Source organism: Drosophila eugracilis, unplaced genomic scaffold (assembly GCF_018153835.1).
Source record: "Drosophila eugracilis isolate 14026-0451.02 unplaced genomic scaffold, ASM1815383v1 contig_124, whole genome shotgun sequence".
NCBI lineage: Eukaryota > Metazoa > Arthropoda > Insecta > Diptera > Drosophilidae > Drosophila > Drosophila eugracilis.
The window spans coordinates 822414-835061 of NW_024572029.1; the positions used below are offsets into that span (position 1 = coordinate 822414).

A 12648-nucleotide genomic window follows, 5' to 3' on the forward strand; every position below is an offset into this window, starting at 1 on the left:
CTTGTACTTTAAATGACATTCCGCAGTAAATTTCACGTTTATAGCCGGCACACAACAAATAAATATCAAGCGTTCAGCGGGGCTGCAACACGGGGCTGCCAAACAATTGAAAGTGGACGAAAAACGAAACGGATGAGAGGGAATCCTGGTGTCGTCCTGCTGCTGCCAGGATCAGCTCACCAACCAGCAAAACAATAAAAAATGATTGCACAAAATAATAAAATAGCAGGGCAAGCCCCGACCAAAAGGGAGAGCTCTTCTCGGCGCTTCTCATAAATTGAAATGAGTGAGAGCCATCGTCATAGGATGCCGGCAATTCCGAGCTCATGACGAAAAGGTTATAAATCCACGATATGTGCTGTAAAAAACATAAATGTCTGGACTGTAGTATAGGGATACATAATAGCTTTTCATGGATAATATCTTTGATAAATTAGGAAATTATATTTTAAAATCCAAAAACTACTGCTGTTGATTCAGAAATTCTTTCCCACCCAATGGACACATGCTTCCTCAATAACTCTGAGGGGCCCATCTGGGAGTCAGGGTGGGGCAATCAACTAGTCGGTTAGCCAAACTCTGAAGTCCTGAGACGAACATATCAGCGGCACTTCATCTTGATTGACATGCGCATTGAGAGCGTTGACATAATGATGGACAGACCTGATCGCCGGCTGCGTTGCTTGATCTGGCCGCTGGATTCAGACTGAACCTGTCCCTGTCCTTAGACCCAAAACTGGGAAGCTAAGAGAGTTGGGAACTTGGTAAGCTGGAAGTCGGCGCTTGAAGTTGGCCACACCGGACCGATATGCGTAATGAGAGGAGCTCCTCCGGTATCGATAGCGGTGATTGCGGCCTTTAAGATTTTCCACAATATCAATTTTCATTGTTTCGTGGACCCTGGGCTGTGGAACCCGATTTCCCTCGCCACTGGCTTTGTCACTCACGATCTGTTCTCGATCGGTGCGATCTGCACTATCTGCGATGACATAAATAGACGCCAATTAAATGGACCCTTGATGGGCCTTTTTTTTTCCTTTCCTCCTTACACTTGGGGAAAACCTGGCACAAAGTTTTGGTAGGGATATGGTATAATACCTAGGCAAAGAGACCGTTGAATTGATCATTTCAACAATTTAGTTTTTCCAAGTTTTGTGAGACTTGAAAGAAAATCTGTTTTTGAGTTACAACAACAGTTAAAAAACAGTTTTTTGTATTATTTTTTCTTTGGGAGGGAACCGGAATTGAGGCACCACAAAGTAACAGCAAAACGGAAATAATTTTACAATAAATTATATCAAAACGAGTCGCGCACACCCACAGCCACACAAATATGACACAGAAAGTTATCGGTAGTGAGGAAGGGATAGGGTAAAGTGGCCAGGACAAGAGCGGGATAGAACCAGTTTCTTGAAACTTTGCGAGACATAACGGCGTCTGCCAAAAAAAGGAAACAGACACAGTCCAACAGAAACAACAATAACAGAAGGCCGAAAGCCACAGTTGTGGGCGGCAAAATAAGGGGGCGGGTTCGGAACAAGGAAAAAAAAATATTGGGAAGGAAAACCCTCGAGAACTTTTGTGGCGACAATTTCCACGACTTTTCATGTACTTTTCTTAATGGGTATCTATTAATTTCTATATATTAGGACATAATGAAAATAAACATAATATTTTAAGTAAAGAATTAATTAAGAATTATTTTCAAGAATTCATTCAGTATTAGTTTTCCAAAGAATGGTTAAAAATGTCCTCTGAACTTAGCTCAACTTTTATATGAAGTCAAACTTTTAAGCTCTACATAAAGTAGGCTATAATATTCGAATCTTATTTTCTTCCTTTGTTTTTCCATAACATTTAAATGGAATTGAAAATTAATATTTCAAATATTCCTTATGCGAAAAGTCAATCCTAAGGGTATTCGCTTGAAGTTTTGAAATCAAACTCCAAGTTTTTCTTGCCTTGCTCATTTCACTCTGTTTTTGTGGCATTCGGCGGCCTAAAATGCCGAGACCTGTCGAAAAGTTTTTCATCGACTTGCCGGAAAATTGTGAGAGGGTGCCAGCCAAGGTAAGAGTTTGTTCTTCGTTCGCTTATCGACAACTGGCAGGGATTTTTTCTTCCTTTTTTTTCTCTCGAAACTTTTTTATTTTATTCTCATTTAGTGTATTGAATATCAAAGGATTTGATGTAGGGGCAACAGCAACAAGAGGAAACAGCTAGGATGGGTTGGGTTTACCCTGAGAAATTACTACTGCATTAAGGAATTAGAAAGAGATAGTTTTCTAATATCTATTGATTCGTTTTAAAAGTCTTCTAAATTGTCGCGAATTAGAAAGAGAAAGGTTTACGTGATCTGTAAATAAAAATTACGGAACTACTAATATTCCATAAAATCCACATTATCACCCTGCCTAGTTGTGAACTTGGAACTGCGGTTCTGTGAGCAAACAGCCAAACCACTAGTCTACGCTATACCGTAGGAAACCTTTAAATGGTAGGTCAAACTTAAAGATCGCTGATTTAAAAATAGATTGATTTATAAGGAAAAGAAAAGTGGTTAAGAATACTTTTTGGTGTCATTTTATGATTTATTAAAATTGTAATTATTAATTTTTTTCACATGTAATTTAATAATTGAACCGTTTGTAGAAATATCTTCAAAAAAGAATTTCTACTAATCGCAGTCGGTAGGATTCGAACCTACGCTCCCAGAGGGAATCTGATTTCTAGTCAGACGCCTTAACCGCTCGGCCACGACTGCCTGATGGGAGGGTGTTGTCAATAAATCTTTAAAAGGTGTGAAACACCCACCAATCTAATATATAAAATATCTGATAAAAACTTGGCTAAGTTATTTTAATATATTCATATTATTTATTCAGCCTTTGCAGTTATTTTTATGTCGGCAGTTTATTTGTTTATCTTTGTTTGGTGTATAAACTCTTAGCTAGTGCATTAACTATTTATAAAACTGTTTAATAATTCGCTTTAGTTTCTAATTATTAATAAGATATTTATATCTCCTTCTAGAGATTTGTTTTATTTTTTTTTTAAGTATGTTGAGATTCCCTTATATGGTAACTAGATCTTATTTATTTTCGTCTTGACTTCAGACTTTCTTTACATACTCAGACTGCTACTTAAGCAAATTTATTTCTAATTTATACATTTTCCCATTGAAATGAGATCGTAAACCCTGTGCCGCCCCCCTTTTCATGCATCTTGCCCCTGCCTTCAGCTGTCTTTCGATGTCTGGTGCTTTGTCAGATTTTCTTATTGCGTGCTCTTAATGACACGGCTCCAATTAAAGCGGCGCACATTGTCAAAACAGCCGCCAACGAATTGAAATCAAGACGGGGCTCCACAAACAACAACAACAAGAGCAGTAACAACAACAAACCTCAGCAAACTGGCGCAAGTTGAAAGCTTCAATTTACCACCCATTGTGCCTTATGGCAACTCTGGCAGATCTTTGGCAGACCCAAAGACAGAAAGGAGACCACGGCGCATGCGCCCCGTTCCTGTTTTTTTATTTTTTTATTTTTTGACCGCTGCCCGTTTCCCTCGAATTGTATCCCCAATTGGGATATGCAAAGAGAGAGAGGAGCACCTGTTGCGGGGTTTTCAGGGGGATTAAGCTATAGGGATTGGTACAGTAACAAAAGTTATATTCCGTAACTTTTATTTATCTTATATATAAATCTTTTCAAAGCAATATTAAGAAAAAATCTTAAGTTATCTTTATAGTTTTCTCAAGATTAAGCTGTTTAATTCTCTAATTCACTTTAAGACTTTCACAAAATTTCTTCCCAGTGTATTAGGGATTGTATAGAGAGAGCGGGGAGTCAAGTTGGTGGCGCGTGGGTTAAGCAAATTTCTTGATTTACGTTTTGTGGTGGCCAGTTGACAGGCAACGCGAACCCCGAAAACACCAGAAACACCAAAAGTCTTGAGGCAACGAAACGGAGACAGCGGCTCCCCTTGATCTGGATTTGGATGTGGATATGGATGTGGATTGTGGGATATGGAATAAGGAGGAATAGTGGGGAGGAGGGGGTGATATATATACGGGAACCCCTTTTACAAGTTTTACAGCTAAGCAAATCGCTGGAATTAATTGCCCGGCGATAAGCAGGTGCCCCTTCAACATTCAATTAAGTTGTTGCCGTTGCTGCAGGTGCAAGATGTAACCCTAATCCCATTTTTTTTTTTTGCCCTCGGAGGAGGTGCGAAATCCACGGCGCACGGCAGCCCAAAAATGCCAAACACTCGGTTTTTGCGGCATTGGTATCCGTTACTCAACCATATCCATACTACTATATACCGGTACATACATAAATCGAGAAGGAGAGGGGCATTGGCGGTAGAATCCCCCTTGAAATCCAGGACTGTAAAACTGGCAGCAGCTGCCCCTTTGCCACTGAGGTAGTCGTATTACTCTGGCATATCGCCCCAAGGGGCACGCAATTTATGGATGCGATTAGGTCGGAGAGGGACATGCGTCCCCTTGAACTTCGGCACTATCCATCCCATCCATCGATGGGCTCTTAAACATTAACAACCGATATCATCCGCGGCGGCACATGCCAGGTCATTCCCCTTGTTATTACATCAGTTTTTTGTCAGCATAAATCGATTTATGGGGCTCACTGCTACTTCTCTCTCTGACCCTCTAAATTGTTGACTTTTCAGCATTAATTTGCGTTAAGTCATTTCACTTATGTGTGTTAACTACATTTATGATGCTGATATGGTGGATTTTTTATAACTCACGAATAAAAGTATATTAGGTATATTAAATACGAGGTGTGTTCAAAAAGTAAGGTGACTCTTCAAATTTCGCGAATTTCAAATTTTTCGATTATCGATTTTTTTGTTTTGTTATATTGGTACACTCTTCCCTAACATCTGTACCAAGTTTCAATGGAACATCCTCTTTTGTTTGGTTGTGAGAGGCGTAAAGTTACAAGTTATTTTGCGAGCTCGGCGATTTTTTGCTATCGAAAAATATGGATCAAAGGATTTGGATTTTTTGGCCAAAAACAACACCACAATAATGCCTCAGCCACCATATTCACCGGATTTGGCCCCATGTGACTTTTTCTTGTTCCCAAAACTGAAGATAATCGAAAAATTTGAAAAATTTGAAATTTGAAAAGTCACCTTACTTTTTGAACACACCTCGTATAACTTCTAAAAGGTTTCGATAATCGAAAAATTTGAAATTCGCGAAATTTGAAGAGTCACCTTACTTTTTGAACACACCTCGTATATGGATGCCAGTTGGCATTTTCGATAACTAAGGATAATCATGTTTATCTGATTATTTCCAATTTTAGTTTACAGCTTTCTATTCTTTTTAAAAAAGGTTTTATATGGATATTTATATATTATATTCATTATTAGATATATTTTAGATCTGTAGATCCTTTCTCTTTCCACTTGCCCAACTTTCGCAAAATTTTGCAACCAGCTTGTCTTATCTAATTTGCATTTGCTTATCTAATCTTTGGCTAAATTTGTGCTCCATTTTATCATCATGCTGGCCTAGCAAATCATTTTCTTTTTTTCAAGATTCTTTCTTCGCCCACATTCGCTGCTTTTAGAGTGTTTTTCCTCTCAATTTTCCAAAAGCCTAATTCCCTTGGGCCCCGTCTCCGATTTTTCATCGACAAACTATTTATTAGAGGCGCATCGACTGCCAGAATGTCAAATGCACGCAACACCAGCCAAATGCCATTAGCTTCTAACCAAGTTTCGCCCACTTTCTGCTGGCCAACTTCATTCGGCCTTTCTCTTTCTCTTCTCTTGTTTGTTGCTATCCTTTTCACTGTCCCCATCTGCCGTCTCTTTCACGCGTTGCATGGCCCATTACGCTGTCCATTTGAGTGCTCATTATAGTAAATTTGATTTGGACTTGGCTGCCTTGCTCAAGCTGGAACACTTGGCCCGGCTGGAACTGCATAGGGAAAAATATCTAAAATATTTATTATATTTCATTTAAGAATCTTAAATTATAAATTCCCCAAAAAAAAATTAGTTATGGAATTTGAAAGTTCTTAAACTGCTTTTCCTTCTTATATATAAAATTTTTTAACAATGCCTATGGATTATATTTCCCTCAGTGTAGTTCAGCCTGGGCCACATCATCAATAGCCAAGTGACACAGCTGGTGTGGCAAAAGGGGGACAGCAGGAGCGCCGCCTGGGCCGTTGAGATGGGGGGCTATAGCTGAAATATCGAACACGTAGTTAATCAATCCATTGGTGGTCCAAAAACACGACGCGCCAGCAATTACTGTTAACTGGATTGTTGCTCTTACCATTCCTTAGCCAGCTCTACGCACTTTTCACCATATGCGGGGGCGCAGCCAGAAGGAAAGGGGGAAGTTAGAGGATTGGAATTACCAACTGCTGCCAACTGGCAACGTGGGCGGCAACATCTCTCACAGTTGGCAACATTCTATTTTCTAGCAATTGCAATTCTTCAGAAGATTTCTTCACCAGCTGTTTTTAACTGCAATTAAAACGGTTTCTGGGCCACACTTCATCGATGGCAAACGATTGCTGAAAAAGTAATTACACTGTCAATACATTTTAGGTTCTTGGTCGCACAGGTGAAAGCTTAATATTATATCATTATGGTATAAGTTTAGATCTTTAAAATATTAATGAAATTAAGAAAAAAAAAAAACCATTGTTGAGGGAGGAAGTGCAGAAAATGTTGATTTTCTTTATTTTTTTTTTAGAAATCCTTCTTTTTAATAGACAAACTCTAGTAGCTTTGAACTAAGAGATCAACCCATTACTACCCATAGACTTTAATTATTGTCGATTTCAAAGACATATCCATTAAGTCCAATTCCAATGTGTGATTACATGGCTGGTAATTTTTCCTCAGCTATGTACGAGATGTTCGTATACATAACTCTTGAATTACCCTGCGATTAGATTAGTTATGCTTGCCTAAGCAAAGACGCGGATTCCGATTTCGATCCAAGAGGCGGCTGCTTTGAAAAGGAAAGTGGGCGTGGTCAGGTGCATGGCATAATTGCCTCTTCGCTGGGTAATATACTTTGCATACACACAAACACATACACGTCGAGGCCTTTGCCTTTTGACTACTTTGTTGTCGCGTTTCGCATAATTACGCGCAAAGCTCAATTCTAGACTTAATTAAAACTATTAATACCAGTTGCGGGTCCAAAGAGGGCTTGGGTGAGGTGATGGGGGAAAAGGGGTTGACCATGGAGGTGCGCAGAAAATGCGTTCAGGCGGCCGGAACTAATAATGCTGTGCATGCAAAACGGCCACTGCCAATTCCCTTTGGTCATATTCCTTGGGTTATTCAAGTTGGTGATGACAGCCTGTGGCGAAGAAGGGCTAGAGATGAGACAGATGAAAAATCTTCACTTTTTTTATAGTTTTTTATAAAAACAATAATCTTGGGAACTAAAAATATCACATTTCTTTGATCTGAAAAAGCAAATTAATAGAAACTAAAATTAGGATAAGTTCAAGCGTGAGGCGATGTTGTGCTAGCGATGGTCACACTTCAAATTATGTAAATTTTGTATAATTAAACTTCTACCATTAAGCAAAGATTATCTTTTTTAAAATTTTTAAAATTGATGAAACCCTTAATTAAGCCACAAAAGAACATAATCATAATAATTATAAACTGTATTATGATTAATGCACCGACTTAAGGGTTTTAAATAACTTTAATTCATATTGCTTAAGGTTACTCCTAACCCTTTTTCGACCCACAGATTCCAACTTCAAGCCTTTCCTTTTGTAGTCTTCAAATTCAACCTCTTATTGTGCCAGAGAATTGCTCTGGTGGCGAATTCTTCCGACTTGTTGCTGCAGTAGTGCAACTTGCTTGCAGGTTGCAACCGGCAATCAGCACGCAATTGCGAAATGTTTTGCCTAATAGAATCCCATGTGTGTGCATCGCCTCGACTCGACTCAACTCGCCTCGACTCGCATGCAAATTGCGAACAATTATTCGAAGCGGCAGCGGCAGCGGCCGAATAGGAAATATTTTTATGAAGAACAATTTAACATTTTCATACACATTTTTCGAGCGATGGGGCAGCAGGCAACATATTTTTTAATCGAAATAATTGCCAGCAAGAGAGTGAGTGAGTGAGTGCACATGGAAAGTGGCCAAGATTCGCACCTGTGCCAGTACTGGCCTCCACGTACTTGTATTTTGCGAGGATCGCGTCGAGATGTTCGCACTTCGTAATTTGTGCCTGTGTCGCCCCATAAATTTGATGCGCAATTATTGAAATTGCATTAGATGTGCGTAATTGCCCGGCAACATTCACTTGCAGGGGAAAATCGAAAAAAAAAAATATATATATATAGAAAACCATATGAGAAAATGGACCCTGACTACATCGAGTTGCTTGTCCAATTAACACTTATGTCATCAGGAATGGCTTGTTGCGGATCGTTTTGAAAGTGCGATTTTTAGCCTTACTTTACTGCCCCTGATAATTGCGTTAAGGGGGCGTGGCCCATGTCCGTAGCGGAATGCGTTTTCAGCAGTCAGCTAACTACTACTGCCACATTCATTCGTTGGCAATTTCCATGTAAACGGAAGTGTAGTGCGGTGTTTACAAGGTCTTATGAATAATGTCGAATGGGAAAATTGTTACGATTTATGGATTAACTGTGCTTAAAATAATAGTTTTCGAATTTCAATATACTTGCGATAAAGAGTTGATAAGATTTTAAAATGAAGTACTTTTTATGTGATGCATTTCCATTATATATGCATATTTCTGTACGAATAATCTGGCCCCCAGACTTTTAATTCTATCCTAGTTCAACTCATCGCCGTTAGGTGGCGCTCTACCAACCTACTCAACAAGAAAAAAAGAATAAGTAGAAGTTCGCGAGCTTGTTTATTCATTAGGTTCTGGGGAAAAACGTGTTTAATTTGTGACAAAACGAAACGAAATCTTTCGACAACGCTTTGGCCTGTGGGGCTACTGACTCATATCAGTATCGGTGGCATCTTCGACTCAACCTCGGCTGGAGCATCATCCTCCTCGAGCTGGATGGTTTTATCCACGGTCGGGCAATAAAAATTTATGAAGGCAGTTAAGGAGAGAGGACAGGGTTCAAGCTTAACCTATTAAAGGCTAATGATTGTATTAAACAGGCTAACAGGCACAAAAAGAAAGTTACTGCTAAGAGAAGTAGTTTTATTAGCAGCCTATTAATTACTTTGGTTGGTTATTTTTATTTTATTATTTAGTGTTTAAAAAATATTTTAATCAACTTAAAATGCTTAAATTAATCTTACAATTTGTGTATTTTTCTTTGCTTTTAATTTTTTTTAGATTTTTCTATGGATAAAATCTGATAAATATTTCTATTAGCTCTAACTTTGCAAGAAGAAATCGTACTTTCTTTAAGATTTCCGGATTTTTTCGACCTTACTGAGATTTTTTTAAGTTCAAAAATAAAATAAGTTGTCAAAGCCAATACCTAATGGGTTAAGCCTTTGGAAGGGGGTGTTGTATTGAATCTTCCTCGATGGTGCGTACAACTGCGTCAAGTTGTGATGCTGTTAAATTAATAAGAATCGGGCGCATGCATTGGGAACTCGTTTCTCAACTAGGCTGCGATACAACACCCCCGCCATACCCCACATCCCCCCTGATTTTGGCTTCGGCGCCCCTGGTTTGAGCCTGATTCGACTGAGCCTTGGCAGATGTCACGACGCGCATTGTCAAACAAGCCCGAAAAAAAATCCAAGCCACAGGCACAGAACAACAAAAGCAAACAGACTCCAAAAATACAAAAAAAAAAAAAAGTAAAAGAACCTCAAAAACACACACACAAATACACCATCACACACACATAAAAAAAGCTGAAAAACAAACGCAAAGTTGGCAACATTTTTTCGCTTGGCAGCCACCAAATTGTAACATAAATAGACTGGCAAAAGTTAGTTAGTGCAGTTGTAGTGCACTCAGAGAAAAGAAGAGGTTTTAGTTTTCATTTCAAGGATTTAAGATTTAATATATTTAGCATTTTTAAAATATTTTTTAGTATAGCTTATTGAAAATAGGACTCAGATTTAAATACTTTTATATATTTTTAATATTAATAAAATAAATATTAGAAGCGTATTGAAGTATAGTAAGTTTACAATTCTATAAGTTATAAAAATATGTATTTTAATAATTACCTTAATATTTTATGTATTTCCCTCAGTGCACAAGTACTCACTATCAGGGAAGTGTGCGCGGGTGTTGCAAAAGGGGGCTATCTTCATAAGGTGAAGGGGATTTGTGGTGGTGGCAAGGGTCTCTCCTACAAATGCTGCTGCACATGCGCAACGGCAACAACAGCAACTGGCAACGGGCAACTGCAACAACAGAAACAGCAACGTCAACGAGAAAAGTTCAACATGGCTTGTCGGTCTTTGTGGCGACCATGAAAAACGTGACATTTTTATGTTGCAAACTTTAAATCTTTCATATCAGAAAATGAAATGTTGCAATGCAATTGACTGCAACAACAGCACCACCACCAGCAGCAGCAGCAACAGCAACAGCACTAGCAACAACAACAACGTTGGCATTTTCAGTAACAACAACCATTCATGTGCACATGTTTCTTTGGTATTCTTTTTGGATTGGGATTTTGCATTCTGCTTAAGCTATTCTCCTCCTATTCTCGAATTAAGTTAACAAAAGACAATTGTCAGTACTTTCCATCTCATTTTCAATGGAGATTCAGCAGAAAATAATTGAAGAAAGGCAGATCGTTGTGGGGTTTCTTACAACAGATTAAGTCTTAAGAGATGTCTTTATTTTCCGAAGTTCCAGGAATTTTCTTTATGTTTTTTAGTAGCAGTTTAGCAGATTTAAACATTAATGTTTAAAAAATATTAATCAAAAATGTTAACTACTAAAAGTAATAGCTTCTTAAGTCTTCAGAAAAGTGGGTTTCGTAGATCGCAGAAAACTCATATTTAGTCTTTAAAATGTTCAAACTTAAAACCAAACAATCTTCATGTCACAGACATGAAACTTGTGGTCCCAAAGCCAGCTATTGAACCAAAACTAGAGGATTAACTGATAGCAAAAGCAGAAACACATTTTCCTTTGATCTGTTATTAGTGGAAATATCAAAATACAAGTTGAAATGAAAGAGGTTTAAATCAGAGGTAAAGAGGAGATAAAGTTGGCTCAAAACTGTGAGCAGAGGACCATAAAGACTTTTCCGCTCACCTTCATCGAGTTGCTGCATTGATTAGCAATTCAATGCAGATGAAAACTTACAGAAAGAATGGGGTGTAGGGTGTGGGTTCAATTCGGGTTTTTCGCTGAGTTTCGGGATTCTGTCGGAGACATTTAATTTATGCTGGCGTTTTTCTTTTTTTTTTTTTCCATTTCTATTTCTTTGTTTATTGCGGTACACATACAACTTCCCCCCGGCCCTTGATTCGATTTTTTGTCGGTCTATATCCATATAGTTATACAAGTACATATAGTCGCCATGTTCGATTTTGGTTGGTCAGCGTATCGACACGCATCTATATCCATATCCATATGCATATGCAGTGGGAATACACATACGCCCCGTTGACCCACCACTACCATCACTGTTTTCTGCTGATTTTTGTCGTATTTTCCTTTTTAATTACAAAAGGAAACAAGAAGGATGCAGCTCTCTGTTTTCCGCCGATTCCTTCTCGCTCTCTCTTTTTATATATATTTTCCGGTGGGAGGTTAGTTAGTTTTCCTTTTTTTTTTGGGAGGTTACTGCTAGTTTTTGGGTGGTTTCTGCTCCTATGCAGTGGCAATAATTCGATTAGTGCTAGTGTCTATTTTCAGCCTCTTCTGCTGTCCATTTTTTATCCTCAGCCCACAGTTTTCCCTCTATATATTTGCTGTTGCTGTTGTTGTTATATGTGAGCTGCTTGCTGCGCCCAACAGTTTTTCCAGCTTTCTGCTTGTTTTGCCATTTTTCCACCCATATTTTGCCAGCGTTCTTGTTTGTTTTGTATGCCTTTGTTGCCGAAGCAGAGGCAAAGGCAACGGCAACGGCAATGGCAAGGCAACAAGGATGTTGCATGCTGCGCTGCAGGACTCTATCGAAGCGAGGACACCCGCGCCTGGACATTGGTCATCATTCATCAAAGTGAAATGTTGATTTAGTGCCCCGAGCTGATGCCACCAAAAAAAAAAAAGGAAAATACAGGACAGAACATTGCAAAAATGGGCAAAAAGAGGCAGCCACCAATGGAGGTTGCACCTCCTTGTCTCTTTTTATTTTTAGGGTAGCTTAGGGTGGCTCAGTGTGGGCGGCTGAGCCTGGTGGCGCCATTTTGTAGCCTGCCGCCGCCGCTGTTGTTGTTGTTGCTGTTGTTGCAGCAGCAGCATGTGATGAATTGGTGCTGTTTATTCGACTGCAAACATAACCAGCATGTGCAGCCGTTTCTGGGGGCGGGAAAAGCTGACCAGGGGAGTGACTGTGGGTGGTGGCCGGGCGGTTTAGCTGCTTTTTCTTGTTATGCTTTTTGATTAGCAGCGAACAGAAGAAGAAGGAAAAAATGGCACAAGAAATAGAAGAACCCCGAGCAGATGAAGAACGAGAAGAAAGCAAAATTAAA

At 39.0% G+C, this 12648-nt stretch overlaps 1 non-coding gene across 1 annotated transcript; it reads right to left on the reverse strand.

The window, feature by feature from the left end:
• Positions 1-2682: 2682 nt before the first annotated feature.
• Trnas-aga lies at positions 2683-2764 on the reverse strand. The gene has a single exon. It is a non-coding gene; the product is annotated as a tRNA-Ser (tRNA).
• Positions 2765-12648: the final 9884 nt, after the last annotated feature.